This window comes from Stylophora pistillata, chromosome 14 (assembly GCF_964205215.1).
Source record: "Stylophora pistillata chromosome 14, jaStyPist1.2, whole genome shotgun sequence".
Lineage (NCBI taxonomy): Eukaryota > Metazoa > Cnidaria > Anthozoa > Scleractinia > Pocilloporidae > Stylophora > Stylophora pistillata.
The window spans coordinates 14,177,832-14,183,948 of NC_142532.1; the positions used below are offsets into that span (position 1 = coordinate 14,177,832).

At 37.7% G+C, this 6,117-nt stretch overlaps 1 long non-coding RNA gene across 1 annotated transcript; it reads right to left on the reverse strand.

Moving 5' to 3' along the window:
• Positions 1-626: 626 nt before the first annotated feature.
• On the reverse strand, positions 627-6,063 carry LOC148716681 (uncharacterized). Its single transcript, XR_015995331.1, has 2 exons — positions 4,504-6,063; positions 627-4,364 (listed from the first exon to the last, which is right to left on the reverse strand). It is a non-coding gene; the product is annotated as an uncharacterized LOC148716681 (long non-coding RNA).
• Between the last annotated feature and the right edge of the window lie 54 nt (positions 6,064-6,117).

Here is a 6,117-nt window from a genome sequence, read left to right on the forward strand (position 1 = left end):
TTTTCTCAAATTTATACCCTAACAGACAAACGGCTCTCCATCTCTGGACTAGGAAACAACTATAACCACACTATTATTTTAAAATGACTACAACACACGTCTCTTTTACAGTTAGCAAAGTTTTTTATTTAAATTTCTCCACGCCACTAAATAAGCTTTTTAGGGAAATGACTAAAATATCAACATAATTAATTTTCTAGTAAATTCATATTTATTAAACCGTATGTTCTGAATTGGTTTGCCTGCCTTTCAAAGTCATTCGCCCACAACCATAAGAGCTCTGTTAAACAGCACAGTTTTACTCCAGCAATATAGTGAAAGTAATTCGCCCATGTGTTTCACCATTACCTGTGCTCTGTCGCTAATTTATTCCAAGAGAGTATATTTGGTAATTCCTTTGTGGAAATGAAAGAGGGAAACAATGTGGGGAAAATTTACCAACTTTCCTCACCTTCACTGACTTCACATCCATAGTCAACCAGAAATTTTGTTCATAACATTGGTTGGATAAAATCTTTTGTGATCACTAAACACTTACTGACTTTGTGATAAGAAAAGTACCTAAGTTGGTTTTTTTTATGCGATACTATCAAAGTTGATATTGTATTTTAATTGATATAACTAGATAGATAGATAGATACTTTATTGGTAAATACTTTGCAGCATGAACTGAATTGCATATTCACAGATGTAAAATAAAAATTACTATGTACATGTATACATCTTATTATTAAAAAAATACGTAGTTCGTCGTAAGGGGTTAACTTGTACATTATTTGTTGCTGTTGACTATTCTGGCCGAAGCAATAAAAAAAACTGTTTTTAAGTCTATTTGTCTCGCAAAGTGGCAAAGCAAAGGTACGCTCGTGCCTTAACCTATGAGAGCTTACATAGCGGTGACATCAACACAAACAACCAGATAACTCAAAAATAGCTTCATTTTCACTTTGCTTGCATTAGGTTGGTTGTAAATACTGCATGTAATGGCTATCAATTATAACTACTACTATTTTCACTGTGGCCATAGCATTTTATTTACCACTGCATCTAGTAATATAGTGTCACTAATACAGTAATAAGATGAAATCTTGACTAAGAAAGGGGGCAAGTTTTTCAAAGAAACTTCTGTCGGTGGTGCTACATAGACGAAAGAAAATTTGGTTGTGTCAACTGAGTTGGCAATTAATGTAAATGGACCACCATAAAGAGTTTCCAAGTTGAGGTTTCGAGCATCAGCCCTTCCTCAGAGCAAAAGATGCTCTTACCAAGGGCTTACACTTAAAATCTTAACTAGTTTTATCTTCTTTTCCTTTCATAGCTTAACCCTCAGAGGTGCTAGTGTGAGCTTGATACACAAAATTCTGTCAAATATTGTTATCAAACAGTCACCAAGCTACAAAAGGTAAGAAATAGAATAGGGATAATAGTCATGTGCTCCTAAACCAAAGACAAACTCTATTAATTTAGTTTAAAGTGCCTTACATATCTTTCATAGAAAGCATTATTTTTTTTTTGTCTCCTGTGAGGTTTTTGAAACTAACCAGAGAAGACAATAGATAGGAACTAAGTTTCAATAGCAACACAGGTTACAAGTGCTATTACATTGTTACATGCAACAAAATAATTACTCTCCTCATGGAAAAAAAAATATTGGGGCCCCCATTATTAGTAAATAAGAATAATTTAGTTGTCCATTGCTTACCTTTACACCCTAACATCAGTATGCATATTCTCCATACTATTCTACATACATTTCCTAAGGTGCCGACAAGGAGAATTTGTTGAATAATCAAGAGCTTCTTCATTTGGTGATCATATGATTCCTTTATTCTTGTGACCTTAAATGTTTTATTTCAGAGGTGATATTGTAAGGACAAATTAGATGTTAGTTACCCTTAGGGGTCAGACGGTTAAGCTTAATGACTAGTAGGTATTACCCAATAATTATGGCTACAGCTATTTCACAATTATTCGCCGAAGGCGAGGTGAATATCGTCAAATAATCCCCGAGATGAAGTCGAGGGGATTGTTCGACAATATTCACCGAACCTGAGGCGAATAATTGTTTTGGTATAATGTCTGAGCTGAACAACAGAAAAATTTCTAAAATCATAACATTTTAGTGACATTTATTAACATTTTCTTTTAACATTTTATATAAAACGTGTGGAGCGGTTTATATAGCGCCATATAGCGAACCGCTCGACCAATCAGATTGCTGGAATCTCTTTGCTCAGCTCTGAAATTATGCTAAGTAAGTTTATTATGAACCCAAGTTTATTATGAAGCCCCAACATAAATGGGCAAATTCTCCATATTGTTCCCTGTACATTTCCTATGGTATTGACTAAGAGAATTTTTCTAGTGATGAGGACATCATTTCTTAAGTTTGCACTCATTCCCTTTACTCTCTTGAACAAATTGTCAGGTTCAGGGGTTATACTGACCCAAGAAATTGGATGCCCATCACCCCTGGGAGGGAGGGGAGGGTCAAAGTGTTAATAGTTGTAATATTGTGATTAGATAACTATGAAATTCCAGTTGGAATGACACACTTCATATGAAGATGTTTCATCCCATTGAAATATTACTTAGTCATTCATAGTTTTTTTTTTAAATTAAGTTACCTTCCGCTGTGCATGTGTGCTCACATAATTCATTCCCCATTACATAAACTTCTAGTAAGATTGACCCTCTACAATTTGCCTGGATATGACATTTTCTGAAAGTTAAATTGTTCTTTGTTATAGATATGACTTGAAGTAAAGTGCTTGTGAAGGAAAACGTAATTGGCTTTGTTTCTAACCCAACATGAAGGTTTTCAAGCTTTTGCAATTTGCAAGCACTTGTTCTCCCATCCATCCTCTACTCAAGGTGGCCACATTAAATGACATCATTCTTTCAGTCTCTGCCACCCACCCACAAATTCCACTGACCCCTCCCTCTCTTATGTATGCCTGCCTTATGCATGGTACGTGATAAACCAGGATAAAAACAAGAGGTTGTTGGAACAATTCAACACGAAATGAGTGGTATATATTAATTGCTATCCTTAATGAAACTAGGAAAAGTAAAAAAAAAAAAAACAAGTTTGACATTGAAAACATTGGGAAAAAATATGCTAGACCTCAGTTTCAAGGAATTGAGTGATAAACCTGTTTCCTTTTTTTTCTGTGTTGTTTCTAAGACCCTGTTTACAAGCAGGGAGAGTAACCCTAGTGCTAGGGTTACCCTGGCAGGAGGGTTACCCTAACGCTCCCACATTTCTTCTTTTTTTCATCTAAGTGTTTACAAGGCAGTTAGGGTAACCCTAGCTGAGCACTAGGATTACCCTAGCTGCCTTGTAAACGCTCTGCTGGGGATGAGTTGCCAACTTGGGAAAACTTTTTACCTGTTTCCAGACCCTTTGAACATTGATAACGATGCCTGCGGTTACCAAGCATAGTTAAGTTGTCCCGGGTGGTAGGGTAACCCTACCTATGAAATTTTGCTTGTAAACCCGGGCTATCTTTGACCCACCTGCTAAGGTAACCCTAGCACAAGGGTTACCCTCCTTGCTTGTAAACAGGGCCTAAGGGATATCTATCATCTATCCTGCCAGTTTTTGGAACATGAAATTTGCTCTATTATGTAACACCAGGCAAAGGGAGTTGTGCCAAATTCTACCAAAAATGATTCACAGCCTTAAATTTTGCCTATCCAATTGCACGCCGCTCTGAAATATTCTTTACAAGTATAAGAGCATGGTTTCACTGTTCAGGCACCCCTCTGAAAACTGTGGGTGTTGTTAAACCGGAGTCCCCTCTGGGGGTAAAGGATTGGGATCCTTGAAATTGAATGATTGAACATTCCCGTTAGATTGGAACAATTGATCTAATTCCTGTCTCAGTACGTCTCCTCCAGATCCCGCTACAGTAATACGTCTGGACGAGCTTTTCCTGTAGTGAGAAAAGTCTCGTTTCGTAGTCGGCGATGATGACAATTCGTAGTTCGTGTTGAACAAATCGCTCGCCCTTCGAAGTTCGTGCGCGATCTTTATAGCATCTCGAGTCAGTGGCTCCGAATGTGATCGGGAGCGTCTTCCGTCAAGTTCCTCAGTTTGTAAATGGTGTATTCTCCTTTCTTCGATGAATGTGGGCACAGATTGTGTGTAGTGAATTGGCCGGTGAGAATTTGAACTTGATGGGGAGCCAAGTTCACTAGGCGGTTCTTCGTCTGTAGAAGTCATTGAACCGTTTTTTCGCATTCGCTCAAACACCTCACACGATATTTCTCGTTCACGTTTGAAGTCAGCGCAGTCAAATTCTCCTTGTCTTCAGAGGAAAAAGTAAAATTCTTGAATTTGGGGCTAAATTCCCGTTCTCCTGCAACAAATTGTTTACAATATCAAGAATAAATCATTCGAGCCTATATTACAATATTCGCTGATCGGGCAAACCCTTGTCGATTCGAATGTGCCACAATCAAGCGAATTATTCTACAACTTGTATTGAAAAAACCTACCTCGAATTTAAAATTTCACTCTCATGTGATGAACTACGAGAATTCTATAGTTGTCCTTGACCGGTCTTGGACGCGAGTTTAGTCACGAAAATACACGTTCTTTCGGAATAGCCACTGTGAAAACTCAAGTTTATTTTTGTACTTAGGGTGATGATGTCATTTAAACCAATCAAATCACGGCAGAAAACAATTGGAAACGATAAGCTTTGTTACTTTGGGCAAAAAGCCAGCAAGCAAACACTAACTGAGCGTTGATCGAGAGGAGAGGAGCTCCCGCTTGGAAACATTTAGCGCATTAATGCCGAGACAGTATTGCTTGCTAATTTTATATCTTGTTTCCCTCTTAGCATGATGGTGACCTTGCGGCTTAAAAAATCGCCTCTCGTTACATCGTCATCTGGTACACTCGAAAAGTGACCAGCATCTAAATTATCCTGACATTGACAATGCTAAATCATTCGGTAGATCATAAGAATTAAGGGAATGATCACCAGCCTAGCCTAAGAAACTTTGACTGTTGAATTCTCCTTGAGAACTTTGTTATAATTTATCCTTGTCAGTCTGGGTTTTCACGTGACGTCATCAAAATTTAAAAAAAAAATTATCAATCTTTTTTCGATTCTATGTCAGTAAGCTGCTGAAGACTTAATTTTTTAAAATTTTTGCATTTGAATAGAGTTTCGCGTCTTGTGATAAAGCAAGGTTGAATTTCTAAGCGTGACACAATCTCAAGATGGCGGTCGAGAATGCTATCACGTGGGTTAAAAAAAAGCGACCTATCTGCCGACAATTCGCAGTTAGAGCGGTCCTTCTGTGAGAATAGATACTCACATAGATGTTAATGAGCCCTCAGAAGATGACTTCAGGTTTTTTGTAACAAAACTTGACAAATGTTTTTGTTTGCTTAAACCACCACATTTGTGCCCCTCAGCTCAGAGGGACACAAACATGGCGTCTCCAAATTTGAGTAAATATTTATTCGAATATCTCCCGCACGAAACATCGCACCGACCTGAATCTTTGCGAGACTGTTTGAATGTTAATTTTTTTTTTATCTCTCTTACTCTTTATTTTACTCTTTGCATGCTTTTGATGGTGGTATGACAGTGAAAACCGGCAATCATTGCATGAGAAGAGCAATGGAGAACATGGATACACCCTTTACTGATGTTAGGATGGAAAGGGTTAAAAGCAAGAGATAATTAACTTTTTATAATCTCTTGAAATCCATTAACATTTCTGAGGGACGTGTCCGCCCCATGTGGGATCTCTGGGCCGTGAACTCAATAAGTTTGGCCCGATGGAATATGGTTACGGTCGGCTTCATCCTTCGTGTACTAATTTTGCCTGAAAGTATCTTCCGTAGAACCCGATACCCTTTAATTCTAAAAAAAATCATCCTAAATTAATGTAAATTTAATTAAAAAGCTGGTAAACTCAAAGAAAAACATGACAATGCACTGTTTTACAAGAAAACATTCTGCCCCTTCCTCGGTGGGAGGGTGACTATCCTTTCGACATTTTTTCAGTGTAAGTGACCAAGAGAGACTAAAATGCGGCTTTCAAGGTTAAACGCGTAGCGAAATGGGAAAACTCAAATTTCTATAATATTTC